Below are 23904 nucleotides of genomic sequence, written 5' to 3'. Positions count from 1 at the left end.
GTGGAAACTGAACAGCTGCAGAAGTCTGAACAAAAGGTCTGTGTCCAGGGGGTGGGGGTGGGACTTGCCACATGTTACTAAAATATAATTGCTAGCCCTAACCCAGCCCATATAGTTAGTGATGAGAGAAGCTGGGGGTCTATCAATAGCAGGTTAAACCAATGAGCACTCATGTCACTGTTGAAATCCAGGGTGCAGCAATCAAGCCATTGGGCCACCTTTCCCAACTTGGGACCCCCATATGTGTTAGACTGATAATCCTATGACTGACAATCCTATCATCATCAGCCAACATGGTTACAGAAGTAGTCAAACCCATCTGGAGTATATCAAGTTAGGTGGCCTTCTTTACAGCATTTTTCTGACTATGATAAAAAACACAGTGTTGGTCAGGATCAAATTTCATCCAGGCAGTTTTTCTCTACTTGAAATTTCTGACATTAGCTCTGGGGAAGAAGAAGATCTCTGCTCAGTTATGAATTTCATTGCAGAATCTTAAGCAAGCTATTATTTTAGCATCAACTTTCTCACTGGATTGCTAAAAGATAAATGAAAAAGTATTTCAAGAACCACATTAGGATCAAATCAACACTTCCAAGATCTAACTACTGACTTCCAATTTTTCCCCCTTTACTTTTTTGTATACTTAATTGTATAATTAAATATACTTTTGTGTATATTTAATTATTAGTATATTGGGTATATTAAGAAGTAATTCTTATTAACAAAATAAAAATTCATACTACATATGAAACATGTTTTTTGAGTGACAAGGAGCAAAAAGGGAATGTATCAGTGGAGGAAGTCCAGAACAAAATGTCTGAAGAGGTCACATTATGGTGAATGGCAGTGAAGATTTCTTGGACAAAACACAGAAGGCACTGCAACATGTACAACCACAGAAAACTTTTCAAAGGAAGATTAAACTGCATGGAGCTTAATAATTGTCAGGGACAAGAGACTTAAAAAATGCTCTGAACTACTGAAGAATTGTCCAGTTCTAATGGAGAAGTCTGACTTTCAAAACACCACCGGAAGACCTACAACAGACCTCACTGGGCAGAAATTGTGAAATTGATGCCTTGAAAAATAGAGGAACGACAGCTTCCTAAAGCAAGACTGGAAAGGTGGTAGTGATGGACTGATGATGTGTCATTCCAATCTTTGGACTGTGAAACTATCTCTGAGAAACATGGATTAGGGTTATGACAGAACTACTGTCAACACTCACATTTTTTGATAACAGCATCTTATTACTCATCCACATGGGAATAAATGATGCAACCAAACACAGCTGCAACTGGATCCTATTATGAAGCTCTGCAAAGGAAACCATATGTTTTTGAAACAAAGAACTTAATGAAAAAAAGATACAAAAAAGAACTCTGAGATAGACATAATTGTTCTGTTGCTGTGCTGAGTCAGAAATGAAAGGAACAGGAACTGGTGAACCCAAGTATTGTAGAGTATATGAGTTATAGAAAATAAGGCTCAGATAAGAAATCTATGCTCTGAAATATTTGGAAAGTTTTGCCATGTGAGTGCAGAACTCACATGTGAAATCACAGAACCCATGTATAAAACAGACTGAAAGATGATGATAATAGGAAGATTCAATTTCTGGAAATATGATTTATGCTTTTGAGAAGAGCACTGGTCCGAAGATAGGTTGCTTCTCATAAAGATTGAAAAACATGTCCAAAAGATTTCAAGCCTCACAATCAAGAGCTCAAAATGAAATATTGGTGGAGTGAGAAATGGAGATGACCAATATTAAGAACTAGAAATAAAGGCTTGCATCCTATAACAGGAAAAGAATGTTACTGGAACATAAGCTTACAATTTTCAGCATCTTTATACTGATATAATGTATAAACCAAACAAAATAAATAGGATAAGCTCAAGCTTCTAAAGAACTTCATATGATTTCACAGCAGATAGATTTGGTAGGATGATGCCCATGAACAGAATATAGTAATTTAAATATATAATTAATTTAATTTAAACAAAAGAATAAAAAGGTGTTGCACCATATGTTAATAATGCCCACACCTGTACCATACATAAATCCAACAGAATATTATCACAGTCCTCTGGAAAACCCTTAGATGAAAAAAATGGAAAAAGAAATATAAACAGTACTGTGGCTGGAATGTACTACTGTCCATTTAGCACAGAGAAGACAAATGGATGTTTTCCATGAGTGAACTGCAAAGCAGCATGAAATTATGGTTACTTTAATTTCCTCAATAGCTTAAAACAATGTTTATTTATTAATTAAATGTATAGGCCACCTCAATCACAATTTGGAGCTCTAAACAACCTACATCAAATTAAAATAAATAAACCAAAAGAAAAACCAGTAATACACTAATAGCAGCAAAGCAGCAAAATTCACAAAAGCTGGCATTGGGGAAAAACACATTACAAAACCATACAGACATACCTCAGGGAGAAGGATCATAATAGGTTTTTGAGGCTTTACAAAAGCACAGCTGGATTTGGGCTGAAGAGGTTTCTGGCAGAATGCAGTTCCAGAGGTAGGAATGGCCACAGAGGAGCCCATGCCAGATAACACTACTTTACTGATAGAACCAGGAGTGAGCCAACTCTGCCAGATTTTCCCAAACAACCAGAAAAAGGTGGGCCCACAGGTATCCAGGTCCTAACCCACTTATAGATGACAACTGCCATATTGAATTGCATCTGGAAGTCAACTGGCAACTAGGACAGCTTTCAAAGTGGTGGTGTTATATGAATAGAAACACCTATAAGTACTTGTACCACTGCACTCTGAACTAGCTGTACCTGCTCAGTGGTCTTCAAGGACTGCTACATGTACCGCAGTATTGCTGCAGTAGTGGTCATGGGAGGTGACTAAGGTGTAAGTAACTGTGACAAGGACCTGCTAGTTTAGATAAGATCATAATTGGCACACAAAATAGATCTGAGCAAAGGCCCTCCTAACCATGACTGCCACCTGCTCCTTGAGTAACAGCTACAAGTCCAGAAGAACCCACAAATTACACTCAAGTTATGCCTGGGGAAATGCAACCCATCAAGAAAATAAAGATGGTATATCTCTACAACTAGAAGGTCCTTGAAAACAAAGCTATTCAGTTTTGCTAGGGTTGAGCCTGAGCCTGTTCCTCTCAATCTAGACCAGTGTTTCTCAACCTTGGCTGCTTTAATCTATGTGGACTTCAATTCCCAGAATTGAATTCTGGGAACTGAAGTCCACACAGCTTAAAGCAGCCAAGGTTGAGAAACATTGGTTTAGACATCTTCCAGGCACTGGATATCATCTGCATATTGCTCATACCTGACCATGTGCCAACAGATACCCTTAACTAGCAGTTTCATGTACATGTTAAATACGAGTGGAGAAAGTGCTGAGCCCCAAACAACCCTGTAAAACAAGAGGCTTTGTCTCAATTTCTTCCTTACTACCCATCCCAACTGGAACTGACCCAGAGGTAGGTGAACCACTGCTACACAGAGCCTCCCCACTCCCAACCTCTAGAGTCAGCCCAGAAGGATACTATGATTGATGGAACTGAAAGCTGTCAAAAGATCAAACAAAATGAGGTGAGCCATAGCACTCCATCCCAGGCTTCCCAGAAATCATCCACAAGTACAGTCAATGCCACTTTGATACTATGAGAGGTAACTCACAGTATCTTCAGAAAATTATTGACACCTTTCCCTTCAAACAGTAAAACAAGAAATGAGAGCCACTATTGACTTGATTCTGATCAATAGGGAATAATTAGGTGAGACTATGTGATACTAGAGTTCTTTGTTTTTAAAGGAAAACTAAAGCCAGCATATATATATATGATTTTAGGGAAGGTGCTCTTAATAAATCCAAAGCAATAAAAAATAGTATCTGTGGCAGGAAGACTTAATGAGAAGAAGAGTTCAACATGGTCTCAACTTGGTTCCTAAAAAAGGAGGCACAACTAACTGGAGAGTGAAGCTCCACAGAAACAGCACATGCAGAACAAAGAATAGGACAAGCAAATAGTCTGGAATTTCAGAAACCCTCCAAAAGACTAAAGCCAAAAATGAGCTCAAGTTGGCAAGATAAGCTAAAATAAAAAATAGAAGTAAACTAGCTGTTCAGCGAAAACACTAGATGACAAGGAGGTTAGTGGATCTGCTCAGCTTCTAATTTGGTTCATCTTCTCTTAGAAGAACAGGTGAAAACTGTGAGCATCCTGAAGCGGCAGAACTGCAGGAACTGAAGAACTTAACAATGGATGTAGACATTCTCTACCTGTTATATTTGAAAAATCCTAGAGAACAGGAGCTGGATCTTGAAGGAGTGACTGTGTCTATATAAGGTAAATGAATGGATCCAGAGAACTACAGACCAGACAGAAATACATAAATATCCAGGAGATTCTAGAACACATTATAAATCATTCAGTCTGTAGGCTCCTTGAAACTGATATAATTACTACAAGTCAGTATGGATCATTCAAGAACAAGTCTAGCCACATTACAATTTATTGAATAAACCTCAAATCTGTGGGTTAGGTTTGCTAAGCCAAAACCAAACATTACAGCATAGTGTGATATGTGAGCTCATCTTATCTCCTATCAGCCCAGGGAGAAAAAGTATCTAAGATAAGTATCTATCTATGGTGAAGGGGAAACACCAGCCTCCTTGTGATAAAGCCACAGTGGCAGAGTATGAGTGTCTGCAGACTCAGTGCCTGTGAGCATAAAGGCTGCTCTGAAGAAAAGGAAGGTAGAGAAGAAGGTTATGCCAGAGGATGACGACAACAAGAAGAAGCCTACGGAGAAAGCATCTGCTGGATTACCTTTATCAGGCCTGTATAAACAAATGCCCCCACCCTACTATGCTGCCCAGCCAGAACTCAGCTTATTGCCCATGCAGGGAAGAGAGCTGGTTCTTCACACTGGAAAACCTTACTCAGAGACTACTCAAGTAAGGAATTGCTTATATGCTCATAGTGGGACTGGAAGGCTTATTGAGACTATTTGTGATGGAATGGAATTATGAAGGCCACACTCAGGGAGGCAAGCATCCTCTTTCGTCTCCAGAAGGGCGAGGAAGAGATAAGAGGATGAGGCTGGCACCTCCCTGAGGAATTCACTCTGTTTTCATAGCTACTGTGGGAACAGAGTTTCAGTCTGGGAAGATTCTTGATAGAGGTTGTAGCTAATAAACGTGCTGAACAGAATTTGCATGATCTCCTGGAGTTCCTTGGGCTAGGCCTGACACTATTGGTGTAATAGCAGGAGAATTGCTATTACAGCTCAAACTGCTGCTGCCAGATCAATTTACTTCCTTGGTTAGTACTTTGAGTTCTTTGCTATGGACCGCTGAGGCTCCAAAGAGTCTGTTTTTGTTTTCAACCCCTATCCCTGAATGCTTAAGGGACTGGGAAGAGTAAGCTTCAGCAGGTCCTCTACATCTTGGAGAGTCCAGTGTTTGCTTTCTATTACAGGTAGTCCTTGTTTAGCAACCACAATTGGGACTGGCAACTTGGTTAAGCGAAGTGGTCACTAAGTGAAACCGCGACTGCTTATGATCTTACTTCAGCTTTCCTTTGCTTTACAGACCTGGAAAGGTTGCAAATGTAGGACTGGTCACAAAGTTACTTTATCACCACTGTTGTAACTGCAAATGGTTGCTAAATGAGACAGTGGCCAAATGAGGACTACCTGTACCTGCTAGTCAACTCCCCACCTCTCTATCTACAAGAATTTCTGCCACAGGGAGAACTACAAACAGGGGCAACTACCTACAATTTAAAGGTTTACATGTGAATAGAAAGCATGTGACATATTTGAAAGCTCAGCCATTTACAAATTGAAAAAATAGTAGAACTGGCTTGAAAAGATCACATGAAACATGTCTTATCAAACCAAACTGGAATTAAGTACATGTGAGTTAATATCATGTAAAAGATGCCTTTTTCTAGACCACATTTATGTTGCTATTAAGCACAGCTTCAGAAACATTATCTTGTGGGATTCTAATGAAAGATATTACATAGTTGATCTTATTCATTGTGATTAAAATGCACACAAACTTTGAAATTTTAGAGGAACAACTTCCAGATAAAGACTTTGAACTCTGGCTGTTAAATCTTTGCTTCGTGGGCTATTTACACAAGATCAAGTGTCATGTGTTTATTGTGGACTTTTCCCACCTATGATAATTGCTAAAGTAGTAGCGTGCTCTTCCATCTCTTTATAGTAGCCAGTTCAACCCACTGTGAATTCTGCTGTTTGACAGTTTAATGGAATCAGTATGAGGACCCCACTGATTTCCTTTAGGTCTAGTGACATTAACATAATTACTCATGATAATGATACCTGCAACATCTATCAGCCTTCTCAAACCCGATGCCCCTGAGATGCAGTGGACAGGAAGTCTTGTAATTCTTATCAGTGGTGACCCATAGCCTGCTGACTATGCTGGATGGAAATTATGATAGCTATAGTCCAACACACACCACAGCACTTGGATGGGCAAGCCTCTAAGTTCTCAACTCTAACAGCAAGACCCAATGACATTTCATCAGAGTTCCTGCAAATAGCAGTCTGTTTACAGGCAACTCCTGCTTGGAGAAAATGGGACAGGGAATTCTGCTTCTCTTGCAGCCTTCTGAGATGTGTACTTAACTATTTGTTTATTTATGTCACATTTATATAGCTGCCCATCTCACACAAAGCGACTCTGGGTGGCGTCTATGCTTTCCAGAATAGCATGAAAGATGGTGCAAGGGGCTATTGCAAACTCTGCAAGAATGTTCTCCCCTCCTCCTTTGCTCCAGAGGGGAGCCTTCACTGAACCTTAGTCTCTTATATCAAATAAGGGATTCCACTGACATGTGGGTAAAATCTAATACACCAGGATATATTTGAACACATACAATTCATTCTGGCATACCAAGAACTGGTGCTGACAGTGGTGCCCTACTCAATGTGCAGGATGTGAAACAACTTCTTTTCTTCACTGCAACCTTTCCTCTCTCTGGACAAGTAGGAATTCCTTCCAGCAAACATGAATAATGTTCTTAGGAATCAAATCGCTGATTTCAAACTTTTCCAGGTTTAAATTCCCTGTTAAACTTAAGTTTCAACATTTAAGCTAACCTCCTCGCAAAAACAACCGCTACTGCAGAAGCCCACACCAAAAAAAGCTTACCATAGCAGCATTTGCAAAATGTATTTTCAGTTGCCAGTGAAACTATTGGTCCTGCATCAGGAAAAAAAACAGACAAAAACCATGCAAGTTTGTCTTTGCTGAGGTTTTCAGTCTCTGCTAATCAATGAAAAAAAAGGGTTGGGGAGATGGGAGAGAAATGACTTGCTGCTACTAATAAATTCAAGATCTGTATTACAATAGATAATGAGTTATACCAGACTTGTAATGGACTCTTTGTTATAATTGAATATTAATACAGATATAGGTAGTCCTCACTTAATGACCATTCTTTTAATGATGGTTCAAAGTTACGACGGATTTGGAAAGGGTTTACAGCCCGTAAAGCACTTCTGGCCATTGTAAAATCACCACCACCCCTGCAGTCACAAGGCTGCATTTTGGGCACTTGGCAACTGACTCACATTTACAACCAGTTGCCAAGTGCCTGGCAATCATGTGATCGCCATTTGCAATCTTCTCTGCCGGCTTCCCCAGAAACTTAATGTGGAAGCCTGTAGGGAAGGTTGCAAGCGGAAGGGATGGAGGGGAGCTGAAACCCTTCAGCGGGCTGCAGGAATGTTTGAGAGTGAAAGGGCTGCCTGCCGGAAGGATTTCAGCTCCACGCGGAGCTGAAATCCTTCAGGCAGCTCTTTCGCTCCATGCACTGAGGGGAGGGGAAACCCCTCAGTGGGCTGCAGGAACATTTGAGAGCAAAAGGCCTGCCTGCTGGGAGGATTTCAGCTCCACACAAAGCTGAAAATGTCTGGCAGGTAGCCCTTTTGCTCTTAAAGAGCTGCCTGTTGGGAAGATTTCAGCTCTGCAGACAGCTCCTTCGCTCCATCTGCTTAACAATCTGGGAGATCGCTTAATGACTGCAACCAGGAGTGCCTGGATTGCAGTCATTGAGTAAAGGAGTCACGTGGGTGCCTCGCTTAACAACCGCTTTGCTCAACAATCGAGATTCTGGTCCCCATTATGATCATCAAGTGAGGACTACCTGTATACAAAAAATACAAGCCTCCCCCTCCCCGATAATTTTCATCAGCAAAAAGACAACCATATGGGGGTAGGGGATGGGAAGTGACATTCCACAGCCAGGCAGAGAACAGTTCAGGCATGCCTAGACATTGAATCGCTTAAACCCCACCAAGCTCAAAGTTCAGAGTTGCATAGTTAATGTGAATCACAGCTGAATTCACAGTTACTGAAACAATATTTGGGGGGAGTATTGGAGAAGCAATCATCAATTAACTATGGATTTTATACTTACCCACAAGATTACTATGCTGCATGGCCCAGACACTCCAACATGGCAACCTCTGGGTATGTTGTCACTGCAACTCCCAGCTTATAAACTAGTCTGACCTAAGTGTAACACCCTCTTAAGTTATGTGGCACATCATATGGGTAATATTATAAATATGGAATGCATCAAAAATAATTGATAACTGGAAAGATTTATTTCAGGAGGAGGTGATAAATAAGATACTCAGATGCTCAGAGAACTATATCAGCTGTATTCCAAAGACACCCTTAAACATTCCCAAGCATTTCCAAAAGGAATAAACACACATGTGTAGAGAAATGTTTGCCTTGAACCACATTTCACATTGATTAATCAGTGCTTCTGAAGGTCTCACAAGATTCAGATATGCTGGCTGGGTGATGCAGGAATCAATACTCGCAAAAGAGACTCAATAATCTTATGCAATGCAAATTAAGAGTTCACTTCAGAGCTCTCAAGTACTTTTTTCCACTCCAGTAGAGTGCTTCTTGGGCACAAGGATGCAATTGCATGCAAACATAGCCCCTTGATGACTAACATTTTGTTCATAACTCCCTCCCTTATTGCTTCTTTTTCGCCCCAGATGGAAGCCCAATTTGTCTACTGATGATGCAGTGGTCCAACCTGTGATGGAAGACATGAGCGGGGAGGATTCTGGAATGGAACTTCAAGATTGCCAGGAGGGGGGAAGAGAGGTTCCAGGGAAAGCACCTCCTCGGCCCCCAGCTGGAGTGTGGGAAAGCCAAGAGAAGGAGGCTGGCCCCCCCAAGGGCATCATGGTTATAGTTGCTGTTGTTGGGGATTAGAATTAGTCTGGTGAGATTCTGTCGATTAGGTGTAAGCTAATAAAAGAGCTGAACTGATTCTGGACCGTCTCCCTGTTCTTGGGCTGAACCTGACACAACCTAACCAAGTGGGAATAAGAATTGGACAAAGGGCTCAGACCAATGAGGGAGATTCTGTATAAGGAAAGCTAAGAAGAGCACTGGAGCAACAGTCTCAAAGCACTAAGATAGATAAAAGCCTCACTTTTATAACTGTGTTTCTCAGTGTTTTATAGGAAGAGGCATATTCCAGTCCTGAAGGCATCAGAAAATAAAGAAAAGATTATATTTTACAGGTAGTATAAATGCCTGGTGCTCTGAAGAGGAACTACCAACATAGCTTATTAGTACTGCACTACTGTATTCTCTCACACCTAAAATGCAAACCAACTAGAGGAAGTATTGTCACAGATGCTAATGTCCTAATAGAAATATTTTATGATGATATTTATATATCATCATCATTTATATGTCTGGAAAAACAGGTGTGTCAGCTTTGGAGGCCACAACTTCTTCCTTATTCTCATAGCAGTGCACGAAATATTCTACTACGATGTTGGAAAAAATGCTCTAAAAGAACTTTTGATGCTCCTTAGCAAGATGAAATTTGTGTCAGCCCTATAGGGTATTAGCCAGGCTAATGTCATATAGGTCTAAAATTACTTTTATTGGAACAGCTATAGTAGGAGAATCTTGAATATGCTTTCCTCCTCCCTCCCTTTATCTTTGTGTGAATTAGGGTGGGGCCTGTCTGAGATATTTTCTCAAATTAATTTCTCAGAATGGACTTAAGACACACTTGTCTGATTTCTGCCTTGGTAGTGGCTCTTCCTCTTATCCCTCAAGGCCATTTCCTCTTCCCTCTACAATTTGCAATTAGCAGCTCCTCTCTAGCCAAGTTGTCCCACACCTTATCTTGAAATACCTTAGTTTTCTTATTGGTATCTGTTCCCTCTGGCCAAGTTGGGAATGATGGAACATAGTTCACCATAGTTTTTTCTGTTAAATTATAAATAGTTATCATTTTTATATATAAAAACCAAGAGAAAAGATTATCTTTTGCAAAACTGTTAGAAACTAAACTTTACACCACTGTTGGATTCAACTATCAATTATGCGACCAAGATTTCAACATTTTCTCCCTGCTCCCTATGTTTAAAACCATTTTAAATAGCCCCATAAAGGATCGTTTTCTTAGCACTGATCTCTCAAATACCTCAATACAAAAATAAACTGGCTTCTGCAAAACAGGCCTCACAGCTACAAATACCAGATGTGTGTGGGAGGAGAGAGATTGTTTTGAATGGAAATACAGGGAAAAACCGAATTTCTCTAGGATAATAATACTGTAATATTAACAATGAAAAGCCCACTGTTGGTTACACGTATCACTGTCCTCTCTTTATTACTGCTTCCACTTCAGGAAGAAAAAGTACCACATGAAGTCGTAAAGCTTAACCATGAAACCACATGAGACAAGTACAACTGAATTCTTAATACAAGGAAGGGTTGTTTGCTTTTCAACTAACTTTCAAGCATTCATCTTTAAACTACTGTAACGACAGAGCTAGAAAGGGACCCACATTAAAAGGATTTTATTTATTCCCAGAAAACTCCCAGAGAATCCCTAGAACTGCTATTTTAGATAATACATAGAAAGAAGAATTACATACTCAACCCTCACTTTGGTTCTTGGCATAGCATCTTCTCAGAGGTTCGAATGGCCCCTGTTCTGACCTTGTTTAAGCAAGCCTTGAAGACCAGCTCGTCCCCCAAGCCCTGGGTTAGGGAATGTGACAAGTCCTTTTGGGGAATATGGAGGCTGAGAATTATGTTTTTATTGCTTTCTCCAGATGACTATTGGTTTTTATTGGTTATGATGTTTTTATTGTTTTTAATGTTATATGTTGCCCAGAGTAGTTATGGATTGGACAGCTTTAGAAATCTGACCGATGTATAAACTAACAAACAAAAGACATGCATTTATTATTAATTGCAAGAAACAACTATTATAGATTCAAAAAAAGCACCTGTCAACTAGCAGACAAGGTAGATGGTTGTTTAATAATTATGACATTAAGCTAATATTGATTAGTTCTCCTAAAAGCAAATGCAGTTGGTGAATGCCAAAAGGGCAGCAGCCAATATAGAACCACTAAGGAAAATATAAGCAACGCATCAGAGCAATCTCAAGGTTGCAGTAGTTCAACACATCCCCTTAGCAGTGGAATTTCATCTTGAGAAATGAGAGAGACAGAGTGTTCACTTATGACAATGCTTGCCATCTGGAGTTTTTAACTTCAGTCATATTTTAGTAACGTTAGAAGATTCTTAACAAATTTGATTATTGTCATGGGGCAGATAGCTGCTTTGGGTGCATATCTGTATGCAAGAGGTTCCATTTAGGAAAAATAAATACATTCTTTTTATTAAATGGTACAGTTCCAGTCACATTCAGTGAAATTTCACGGCCAGTGTTCAACTTCTGTAGAAGTTCCATCTGTGGATCTCTTAGTATTGCATTTGTTCTGGGCTTCACAGACGGGTTGAAATTTAAATTTTGGTTCTCTGTGTTCACGGCCAATGTTTTCATCTTTAAATGCAGTATGACAAAGACACTACACCAAAAGTAGGGGAAGCTCTCCCCTCTTCCTTACCTTGTGACATAAACTCTCAGCAAGGAGAAGGGGGTGAGGGCAGCACGTCTTCAGTAGCTACACATTCCGCTGCTCAGTCTCTGTGAGCCCCATGCTGGATGAAAGGGAGCAAAAAGCAAAGAATTAATCACAGGCAGCAACATGATGTTTTGGATGCCTGAAGGGACTCCTGAATACTTTAGAAGCCTGAAATAAAAAGTAGAGAGAAAGCATTAAGACCGTTTATCAGTTTTTAAGAAAAAGACTATATGCTAAGAATATTGCTGTAGAGAAGGGTCATCTCCAATAAACCATAGATTTTTGTGCCTTTCAGACAGAACAAAATATAGCAGAGGTCCCCAATCTTTGCAAACTGATGAGCGCCTTTAGAATATTAAGAATCGACAGTGGATTCTCTCACAAAGTGGCAGCTTAGTGTTTGCTTGCTAATTCAAAAAATAACTGCTATAACCAGGTACAAAGCACTAATTTAATAACTACTATCTGTCACTCTCTTTGGTCCTCCTTCCCACGTTCTCCTATTCATACTTACCTTTGACCTTTCTCCAGGCAAGTGGCCATACTTCCAAACAAAGCACTGAATTGCAGCCACCTCTCATTTTTATATTAATAAATTTATATGGGAGCATTTTAATTTTTTTAATGTAAAGATAAAGTGGGGGGGCCTGGCGCGATATGGTTCATGGGGTCACGAAGAGTCAGACACGACTTAACAACTGAACAACAACATCATGCTGAGGATTCTAAGAATATAACATTCACTTCTTTTTAAAGAAAAAATGCTTAAATATTACAACACACTATATTCAAGATTACTGCTATTTCAAAAGTAGAATGACAGCATAGATGTCACTTTACTCGATCTGGACCTACAGGAGCCTTTCTCAACTGGTATTCTATGCATATATTGGGCCATAATGCAATGATCATTGATTTCAATTGTTATTGAGTGTATGAGTTGAATGGATTTAGCTATTTTATTTTGGGGAGGGTGTGAGGAGTTTTATTTGTCATCCCCCCATGGAAAAGCAGCACACAAAAGAAAGGAAGTATAGTCAAACAAATCTGGAGGGCGCTAGGATGGAAAGAGATCAGAGTGGATTCAAATTCCCAGCGAACAAGTTTTTCTTGCAAGTCCTTAGGAAATGCATCACAGTGTATATGCAATCATGTAACAAATCCCTCTCACTTTGCACAAGCCAGATATTTATCAATAACTTTCAGAAAGGCCTTTCATCTCAATTTATAGATGCTTTGAGGTGGCATCTTACAAGATATTCTGATTGTTTGTCTTAAAGTTCCTCTTAAATTAAAAACCTGGAGTTCTAAATGAGTTAGTGGGCCATTCAATTCCAGATTTTTGCTCCAAGTCAGGGTGTCTTAACATATAATACTAACATCACATACCGATCCAACCCATGGAATCTGGCCTCAAGCATGTCACAATCATATAGAAAATACTATATATACTTGGTTCCATGACTAAGTAATTCAGACAAGCCCATGTACTCTAAGAAAAGCATAGTTACTCCAATACGCAGAAGAATGGAGACAACCAACAGGCCTTGTCCCTGGGTCATAAATGAAACAGCCAGGTTTTTAGTTAAGAAGTAGATGTGGCCCAAACTATGCAAAAGGCAGATAATAACAGCCCATCAACTAAAGATACAATTTTTTTGCCCTTTGTGCCCAGTTAACACAGGAAGCCTCCGTATAGACTTGCTATGAGCCCAAGGGTCACTCTTATATAGATTCAATTTGTACTTCAATTTAGATAGCTGAACTGATTATGTCAGCAGTTGCCAGCAGTTCAAACATTTTCTAAGTACATAAGCAATCTGAGCTAGTTATCAGTGAAATGCATAAAAAATCAATCATAGATGTGTCTTGCAGGAAATTCCAGTCACAACAGCTTTTTCCAGCTGCAACAATCAAAGAAAGCATCTTGGGGGTCTATCCAGATTATAATTCAGCATATGCAAATACTGGAAAATACCCTGTACTGCTCACATAGAAAAGAAAATATGATGGGGATAAGTATTAGTCCCAAGGCAGATGACAGCTTTTAAGTGACAGGCAGAATCAAATGCTACATTTAGACGACCAATACAGACAGAAAATTAAGTTCAGAATGAAGAGCAAGTAGGTTTTGGATAAAGTTTTGGCAAACACAACTTTCTAATGCTTGCACCCAGAATACAGTTTGGGGCTTTTTAACAGCAGAAGAGATGGCAAGCACAGTTCTCAGTGAGAAGTTTTAATTTACACTGCAAAGGGGTTCAGTGCAGCCTGAGAAGGCTGTAGAAACATCTTCTCCAAAAGTTAATCATCTTGCTCATGCTCCTGATAGCAAAATGACTACATGGAACATAAGCACTTAAATGGACCTTAGTTGAAAGTGCCACAGCTCCAAGGAAATGATGCAAGAGACAAAGCATGGGCAAAAAGTGGATGAATTTCATTCAAACAGACCACAATCTATAGAAGGAGGGGATAAACTCATCTTAGTATGCTCTGAACTAATATACAACTATTAATTCTGCATGCCTACATGTACATTACTCATGGATATATGAATGTCAATAAATTTTTGTATAGTTCACTAGGCATGCTATTTTTAAAATATAAAATTTAAGAACAAAATGTGCCAGGGAAAGCCAAAGCATCCAGTATCAAACTATTAAACAGCACACTACAGCTCTTGAATTCATTTCTCAATGTCAGGATGTTTTATCAACGGTATTTTGTGAATGACTTCTAGTACATAATTATGACTGAAACATCTCCAGAACTGTAAGGGAAAGGCTTCTGGATTGGCTAACACCATTGGGATTATCCAGGGAGGCATTTTTTACATCCCTCTCTGTCCCTGCTCTTTCATCCTAGATCACACTGGATGCAACTCACTGCCTGTGCTTCCTTTTCCACACATCTCTTATTTCAATTAACTCCCCCCCCCCCCCGTCTCCCTATGTACTATTATTGACATTGTATTTAACCAACGATTCCAGGGGGAAGAAGAAAAAATAACAATAGTATCAAAGCAGCAGTTTGATAAAACAGCATCCCGTCAGGAACAGGCAGAACTGTGATTTAAGATGCTACTTTTAGAGTTGCGGTGACACACCTGAGGAGAGATGTGAGAACACCTAAGCAGCTCCAGGCGATAACGCCAATGGTTGGGATTATGCTTTTCTCCCAGCCTCATCGTCCTGCCTTCACAGCCTGGTGCCCTGGGGAATATGGGAGATGTAGTCCAACGCATCCGGGGAGCACCAGGCTGGGGAAAGCCGCTTTAAGATCTACTTTTGTCGCTATATTGTAGAGGGGAGGGTGGGAGAGGGAAAAAGTAGAAGCGGCCGGTCTATCTATGGTGCTAGAGGAAGCGAAAGAGCGGCGAAGCCCCAGCCAAGCCAAGCTTAGATCCCGCCCTTTGCCAGCTCACGAAGAAACTGTGCAAACTCCAGGCGCAACTCATCCCTCGCCGATGGGGGAGAGAAGGATTGGCCAGCGCGGCGCTTGCGGCATTTCGCCAGCGGAGAGGGAACCAGCTCAAGTCAGCCAACGCTCCCTTCAAAAATGTATTTGAAAAACCTCGGCACTGGCTTCGTCCTTAAGAGAGCACAGAACACACTGCAGGCGCCTCTCCCCGGGCTATTTAGCCAGGCGCTGTGGGAACCCCTCTCCCACCCGCTTCCTGCACCTCCGCCCCTCCAGAGCCGTCCCACAGGTTGCAAGGCCAGCGACTTCCAACACGTCCCCCGAAGGGAAGCCTGAGAAAGCCCCGAACAGACTAGTCCACCCTCCTCGAAGCAGCCGCATCCCACCTCCGTCCGACGGGCCCGCTTGGAAGGAACGCACGTTACGAAAGCAAAATGAAAGAAACACTGCTGCCCCCGCCGCAGCACATGCCTTCACAAGGCCACGCCTCTCAATTCCCTAAGCTCCGCCTAGGATTCCATTCAGCAGCGGCTCCATCTGGCAAAAAGACACGCCTTCCCTCCGCAGCCGCTCCCTCTGGCTCTCCACCCTCATTCCATGCTTCTCAAACAAAACGTCATCGGCGGGTACCCGGAAGTTATGGCTTCTCTTTGGCTTTTCCAGAGGGGGGAAAAGAATCACCTCGCCTCAACAGTCGCGTTATGTGACGTAAGCAGCCGCTTTGCGCAATACTGGAACGTCTGTTGCCAGACAGAATGGCTGGTCAATTGTAGAAGAGTTTCGTTGTTTCTCTTTCTGTACTAACTATAATGTAACGTTGCTAGTTGTTCAGCAGTCTCTTGTATTGTTTATTCATTTTATTTATTCATTTATTTAATTTGTAGGCCGTCTGATTCCCAAATGACTTTGGGTAGCTTACAACTAAGAACCAGTATACTCTGTGTGTGTTTGTGTGTCTGTATCCGTCCATTCATCCCTTCTCACTCCTATGGGTGGTCTGTGTCTTCCTCAATCTCGGGTCCTCTACCAGAGGCCTGGGAGTTTGAGGGTTCTGCACAGTATCTTAGCTGTTCCAAGCATTGCACTCTCCCGGACAGAGAGCTCTGATGTCATTCCTGGGATCTGTTGGAGCCACTCTCCCAGCTTAGGAGTCACAGCCCCAAGTGCTCCTACCACCACTGGGACCACTTTGGCCTTTACTTTTCACGTCCTCTCTAGTTACTCCTTCAGGCCCTGGTACTTCTTTAACTTCTCATACTCCTTCCTGATGTTGCTGTCACTTGGCACTGCTACATCTATCACCACCACTGTCTTCTGGTCCTTGTCTATGTGTGAAACAAGCACCACAAATCTCTCTGGGTTAGTCAGTAGTAAAGTTTTATTGGAAGCATTTGCAAAGGCTGGTGGGCTTCATTGCAAATAAGAAGCCACACCCACATACACACTCCAGCCTAATTATATACATTCCCGATCGCAAGTCCCTCCCCTTTTCCCCATTAGCTAAGGTACTCAGGGTGTACAGTCTTTCCGGCCGCTCTATGATTACTTCCTGGTCCCTCCCACCTCATCCATTGCAAGTCTATGGTAATTTGCTCAAGGTTTCAGCTAATTGCATTATACTGATAAAGACTGCCCCAGGTTAAATTAGTTTTTATTTACATTGTCCCACACAAGGAGACAACTTCCTCTCCATCTGCCACTATTTGATAACCATAACACTTAACACTACTTCCTTATCTCTCACACAGCTGCATTCTTAGCATGCTCAAACTACTATTTCTTTGTCAATAATAACATATTTTATCCCTCTCTCACATCTACTACCATGATGTCTGCTTGATTGGCCAGTACCTGCCTGTCCGTCTGGATCTGGAAGTCCCCCAGGAACTTAGTCCTGTTATTCTCCACGACCTGTGGAATCTCCCATCTGGACTTGGGAGGGTCCAGCCCATGCACTGTGTAGATGTTCCTACACACAATGCCAGTTACTTGGTTGTGCTGTTCAGTGTATGCTCTTCCTGCCTGCATCTTACACACTCTGCCACCATGTGTTGGACTGTCTCCGAGGCCTCTCTGCAGAGTCTGCACCTTGGGTCCTGTCTAGTGTGGTAGATCCCCTGCTTCTATGGATCTGGTGTTTAGTGCCTGTTCTTGTGCTGCTATGATCAGTGCCTCAGTGGTGTCTTTTAGTCCAGCCCTTTCCAGCCACTGGTAGGATTTCCCAATGTCAGCCGCCTCAGCTATCTATTGATGGTACATCCCATTAAGGGTCTTGTCTTGTCGTGACACTTCCTCTGCTTGAACTTCCTCCCATGTCTGCTGCTGCCTGAGGCATTCTCTCAGCAGCTCATCTTTGGGTGCCATCTTAGTGATGTACTCCTGGATGCTCTGAGTTTCATCCAGAACAGTGGCTTTGACAATCACCAGACCCCGCCCACCCTCTTTCCAGCTGGGGTACAGTCTCTGGGTGTTGGACTTGGGATTGAAACCTCCATACATTGTGAGGAGCTTCCGGGTCTTTATATTGGCAGCCTTCATGTCCTCCTTCGGCCAGCTCAGTATACTGGCAGGGTATCTGATGACTGGCAGGGTGTACATGCTGATGGTGTGGATCTTGTTCTTCCCATTGAGCTGGCTCTTCAGGACCTGCCTTATCCTTTGGTGGTACTTGGATGTTGCTGTCTTCCTTGCCTCCTCATCATGGTTCCCATGTGACTATGGAATACCAAGGTACTTGTAGCTGGTCAGTATGTTTGCTATGTGGGCTCCTGGTAGGTCCACCCCATCGGTCTTAACTACCTTCCCTCTCTTTACTGCCATCCGGCCACACTTCTTCATCCAAATGATATACGTTATGTATCTGTTATATATAAAACAGTATACAGCTGACTGGAAGAGCAGAGTATTCGAAACAAGACTAAAATAAAACAGGGAAAAGGATAAAAAGGGGCTGCACAGTCACCCAGTCCCCAAGGCCTGAGAGAACAACCAGGTCTTCAAAAGTTTCCTGAATGACATAAGGGTGGAAGCTATACAAATCTCTGGAGGCAGTTTATTCCAGAGGGCAGTAATTGCAACAGGGTAGGCATGCTTCCTGGGTCCCGCAAGATTGCGTTCATTAATTGATGGGATCTGAAGGGGGCCTAATCTGCTGGACCATACTGGATGGGCAGAGACAATATCTGCAGTCCCTCAGATATATAGGATAAGTGATTTTTCAAAAGTCAGGAAGAAAATAAAAGAACACCCCCCCAAATTTTAACACAGAGCCCAGTTTATTATTTTAGGACCAAATAATCCCATCTAATTTTAGAGCCCAACCCACAATTGTGAAGGTTCTGTGGTGCCTGGCAATGAAAATATCAATTTTAGAATGTTCTATGAATGAATTTGGAAAGCCACCAAAAAATCAACTGTGTTAAGGATTCTTAAATGGAGCTTTGTGATAATTTAATCTTTTCTTCTCCCCTATGATTGATGCAATTATATAAAATGCATTTAATACTGTAGTGGTGTTGCAAACATATCTAACCTTTGCATTTTCAGTCATGTACTTTTGTGCCCCTCCCCCAACATTTAAAAGGGATAAAGCTGACAGTCTATTAAGCTAACATTCCTTCTGTACTGAAAATCCCATTGAGAACTGTAAAGGCAGCATGATATTATGTCATCAGTTTTTCAGCCAAACATTTCCCCCCAGGTCTCTAATCATGGTTGTATATCACAATATGGCTGAAATAGTAGAATAGGAGAAGATAAGTTTTAAAACAATGCCTGGAGGCAGGTATCGGAAACAAGATGGTAAATGTTTATTAATTATTTATTTATTTTACAATATTTGTAAGCCATTGCAATCAAAAAGATGGGGGGAGAAAAAAGGACAATACTTCAGTAACTAAAATTCCATCCCCACCCCTCTCCACTTCACATGTAAAAGCAAGAAGACATTGCTTAGCCTTGCTCCTGTCTCTGGAGGAGTTTCTCTCTAAAAAATGAAAAAGCACCATGATGTTTCATGCAGTGCTGCAGACCAGGGGGCAACAGACAGAGTCTTGTCGATTTCACCTCAGCTTCCTTGCATAGGCTTCCCTGCAAAAATAGTTGCAAGAACACACTGCTTCAAAACAGTTCAGATCAATCCTGTGTTTTGGTATAGTAGTATGCATTTGTCTGGTACATGCAAGAACATCTGAGCAGTTGCTCTGAAGTGGATCTCTAAAGGCAATAAGGTACCTTTTCCCTATTAGAACCTGAGAACAAAATCCAGTGTCAGCTGAAGCCTGGAAGCTGGGAGACAGTGATGCAAGAGTTCCTGCCAAGGGCAAAACCATCCTCCCACAAGTTCTGCTGAACTGCACACAGAAAGATTGCTTTTTTCCCCTGTTTGGTACATTGCAGCTGAACCAAGAAATTAACTCAGCTGTTGAACAGATGATGGCAAGTGAATCCAGAGGTGCAGCGCTAATTCCAAGAGCTCCTGCGCAAGTATTTTCAGTTAAAGCTTCATTACAGTACTGCTTCCAGGTGCATTATTTTATTAATTTGTAACTGTTATATCCCACTCTTCCTCCAAAGAGCTATACATTGGATCATCTCATATTCTCCTCACAACCATGCTGTATGGGAGACAAGACTAAGATATACAGTCTTACTCAAGGCATTCCAGTGAATATCATATTTGAACTTAAATTCAGTTAAGAAGTTAATTTACTTAGCAACAAAGTGCCGCCCAGTTGATCCTTGTGTCTAGCAGCAACAAAATAAGGCAAATACTGCAAATCCTTGTAGCTGGGTATTATCTACGGCTAAGCTCTGCACTATTGCCAGTTACAGTTTCAAGAAGGCAAGAAAGTGACAAGTAGTTCTTAAGATAGAGGCTGCTGTGATTTGATTTATATTGCCTTATGAATATTCTAATAGATTTGGTGTGTCACATGCTATTCAATTGGCATTCTCAGAATCTTTCCAGGCAAGTAGAGAAGCTATTACTACTTTCTGCAAGCTCTTATGGAGAGACAGGCTGTCTGAAGGAATTAGCATTATAGGGAGCTTCTGAGTTCAAAAGAACATACACACAAGCACAGCATGTGCTTGTTAATTTCACAATGGAGCCTTTAGAATCTGTGGTTTGGATTTTCCAGATTAGAACAACTCTAGGGGAGCCATTTTATTCAGGCTTATTTTTGAGGATTATCTGCCTCGCACGTGCAAAGTTAAGAAGAGCACAAGTAGAAGTACCTTTTCACCCCAGGAAAGAGAGAATAGCAGCAAGAAGGACAAGGCAGTTACATGGAAACACTGTTTTTCCTCTTCCTCCCTACACTGGGCCAGCAATGGTTATTTACTAATACTTCTTGTCGGTGAATCTGGAATTTCAGGAGAAGAGTACCATCACCGCCATTCCCCAAATAGACTTAAATTGGTCTCTGCTCTGCATCCTTTTTCTATTGTTCTGGATTTCTTGCTCAGATTTCTTACCTAAAATGCAAAGCCTGTGTAGATTGTGATCTCTATCCAGCTTGGACAGCGAAGATATGCATAGTTTTCCTGTCTTGTGAATAGTTTCTGTATTGCATTTCTGCCAATTTTAAAAGCTTCTCCTTCTCTAGATTTGGTGTTAGAATGATGTATAGACTGAGGTAAATTCCTGTATAGGCATATTTGACTGAGCAGGGTTTTTTTTTCAGAATATAAAAAGAAAAACAGAATTTGTTGTAGGATTGATTCTATGCCAATTCAAAAACAGTTCCAGGCCTCTTTGATCCCACATTCTGGCTAGGATTGAGAGCTGAGCTGATTTATTTCTGGTTGAGCTGCAGTGTATTTGAAACTGCAACAACATGAGCCCTTCAAAAAGCACCAGGAGTCTGTGGAGCTTGTGAGTGGACAATTTCTCCATTTGCTGGAACTTTTTCCTCACAACCCCTCACAACTCCTGGGCTTCAAGCAGTTCAGATCCTCCTGACAGGAACTCTTGGGCTTTATTCTCTTTTTGTATCTGGGAGAAATGAATAATATGAAATCTTGAAGGGGTGGTGGTGGTACAAGCAATTAATTTTATTTCCCTTTTAAGTAGATCAGGCAATGATTCTTTGCTCTTTTTCTCAGAACATTTATAATAGATTATCTTCAGACTGCCTGTTGAGGAATTTAAGTGTGAAAATGATGATAGTATGGAACAGCCTAAATTTGCCAGTCATTAAGCTGGGTTCTAAATATCTTTAGATATTGCAGATGGAAGGATTTTATAGACAAGAGCCAGTATACTATTTATTAAATGGAATAATAATCCAAGCCATTGTAGAGGCTTTCACCACTGTTGAATTGAAGTGTTTTCCACCCGTGCTTGAGTCAGCAGAAATCTACACTAGCATGAAATTTGCTGTCCCTGTTGATGACCCTTCTCCCACCTCTCTTGCCTTCCTTTCAAGTTACTGCAGACTCCCCTCCAAGATAAAGGGAGATAAAACCTAACAGACTTGACACACCTTGAGACTGCTCTTGCATGGTGTTGAAAGTGCTACTTTAAACCTGTGAAGCTAAGGATAATTTAAGCTTATCTTACTCATGGGTTGGGAGTGAGATGAAAGCAACATCAGGGGGACATAGGAGAAAAAAGATGTTGCTAGGGCAGGCTTGTTCCCCCTGCAAGTGGGGAAAGGCCTGTATTTTAGTTGTTTTGTTTACCAGCTTCTAGTATCAAAGTAGATGTGATGTTAAATGCATATTTGAATTGGGTACTTTAGATTACCCACTCCTCCTCTACTAATGTAAATTTATATACTTAATCATTCACATTAGTCTGGATCATGAGTGTGGAATTTAAGAGATTTTGTTTCTTTTGTGTGTAACACATGGACACGTCAAATGTTTTCTTGGCAATGTTTTCAGAAGTGGCTTGCCCTTGCCTTCTTCCTAGGACTGAGAGAGAGTGAGTGGCCCAAGGTCACCCAGCTGGGTTTGTGCCTAAGGCAGGACTAGAACTCAGAGTGTCCTGGTTTATAGCCCTGTGCTTTTAACCACTACACCAAACAGCCTCTCAAGAGGGTTATAATTTCTTTCAGTCCACTTCCTCACTGAAAATTGTCCTCCCTCCAAAAGCTCTAGAGCTGTCATTTGCTGGTAGTCAGCAAGAGAATTGGTGATTTAATGGATTATGCTATTTATGTGGTAACTGGACACTGCAATTTGGCTGAATGCAGACAGTGATACATTTTGTGAAGACACAAAACAACTTGCAGAACTGAGTATAAAATTTAGCATCCTAAGGATCCTTTTTTGTTCCTAGCAAATTTCTAGTTCTTATTATCACAAAAATAGTTTGAAAAGAGTGTGGAGAGTACTTGATGGAAATTCAGAAGCCAGAGATGTCTCATTAAAATTTCTAAGAGTTGGAGATAGGTGGAGAAATACATATCAACGTCCTTCAGTGCTCTTAGGAAAAAAACCCAAACAAAATAAATAATACAAAATAAGTATGATTTTTAAACATATTGACACTACTACTATCTCTTTTCCTCCCTCCCTCCCTCCCTTCCTTCCTTCCTTCCTTCCTTCCCTCCCTCCCTCCCTCCCAGAGCATTTGGCTTAGCTTAAGACAAAACTGGAATATTTTCCTTTCATTAAAGCATACGCAAAACATTGAATGCATAGATACCCAGTTTCAAGGTCACACTGTTACTAACATGAAGAGAGTAACATGAAGAGGATAACAGCATCTGATTGATAGTGCTCTGGGCACCTTCCCTAAACACTTGTATAAATTTCCCTGCTTTGTGTGTGTGTGTGTCCTGTGGCCCTTATAGATTTTGGACAATCCTCCCCTCTCCTAGAGTGCCACCTGTTCCAGAGTGCCATCAGGAAGGTGGTGGAGGGACCTGGGCAAAGCTGTTCGTGGGAATGGTTTGAGCAAAAGATGCGAGGTGGGGAGAGGCGAGGTGGAGAGGTCTTTCAATGGCAGCAGCTTGCTTTGTTTCGGAGGAGCGACGCCACTCTGGATTATCGTCTGAAGCATCGGCAGGTCTCCCTGCCTCCACTTGGGTGCAGGGGAGCAAGTCCCCATGCATGTGGTGCTCTGCATAATAGCCAACACACAAGACTTTTGTTTTCCTGGGACTCGGCCTTTGTTTTCTGTTGGAGTGGGAAGCTTTTAGATTATAAATGTCAGCATGAAGTTTTAATATAAAAGTCAGTCTAAGAGCTCCTTTGGCAGGCATAATTTTGGATGATTTTGAAGTATTTTATAGTACTGTATGCCTATGTCAAACTAATCAATAAAAGGTATATACTAGTTCAAAAAATACTATGATTCAATAAGAATTCAGAAGCCAATCCACACAGTAAGCTTTCAGGATTCATTTTCCGAAAAAGGAAAAAATGTGTACACATTCATGCCTAGATAAGAAGCAGCAATTCACTGTATGTCTGCATATAAAAATATCAAAACTTTTGAATGGCTTCATCGCTTATTATACTGTGTACATATTACCGGTATGCTGCTGCATCTAC

At 41.2% G+C, this 23904-nt stretch overlaps 2 protein-coding genes across 2 annotated transcripts in view; one reads left to right on the top strand and one right to left on the bottom strand.

Moving 5' to 3' along the window:
• Positions 1 to 9320, top strand: part of LOC148214999 (syncytin-1-like) — a 102322-nt gene extending 93002 nt beyond the window's left edge. The window contains exon 3 of the transcript XR_015797126.1: positions 9058 to 9320. The gene's annotated coding sequence lies outside the window, so the exon portion shown is untranslated. The remainder of the gene's footprint in view (positions 1 to 9057) is intronic.
• Positions 1 to 15922, bottom strand: part of CUNH11orf24 (chromosome unknown C11orf24 homolog) — a 36215-nt gene extending 20293 nt beyond the window's left edge. The window contains exons 1-2 of the mRNA XM_015890447.3: positions 15783 to 15922; positions 11956 to 12049 (exon numbers count right to left, since the gene is read on the bottom strand). The gene's annotated coding sequence lies outside the window, so the exon portion shown is untranslated. The remainder of the gene's footprint in view (positions 1 to 11955; positions 12050 to 15782) is intronic.
• Between the last annotated feature and the right edge of the window lie 7982 nt (positions 15923 to 23904).

Source organism: Python bivittatus, unplaced genomic scaffold (genome assembly GCF_059951505.1).
Source record: "Python bivittatus isolate LINGU-HERP-01145 unplaced genomic scaffold, Pbiv_v1 ctg000480_np1212, whole genome shotgun sequence".
In the NCBI taxonomy this organism is placed as follows: domain Eukaryota; kingdom Metazoa; phylum Chordata; class Lepidosauria; order Squamata; family Pythonidae; genus Python; species Python bivittatus.
Note: the sequence above shows the minus strand (reverse complement) of the source record. Positions and strands in the feature narration are given on the sequence as shown.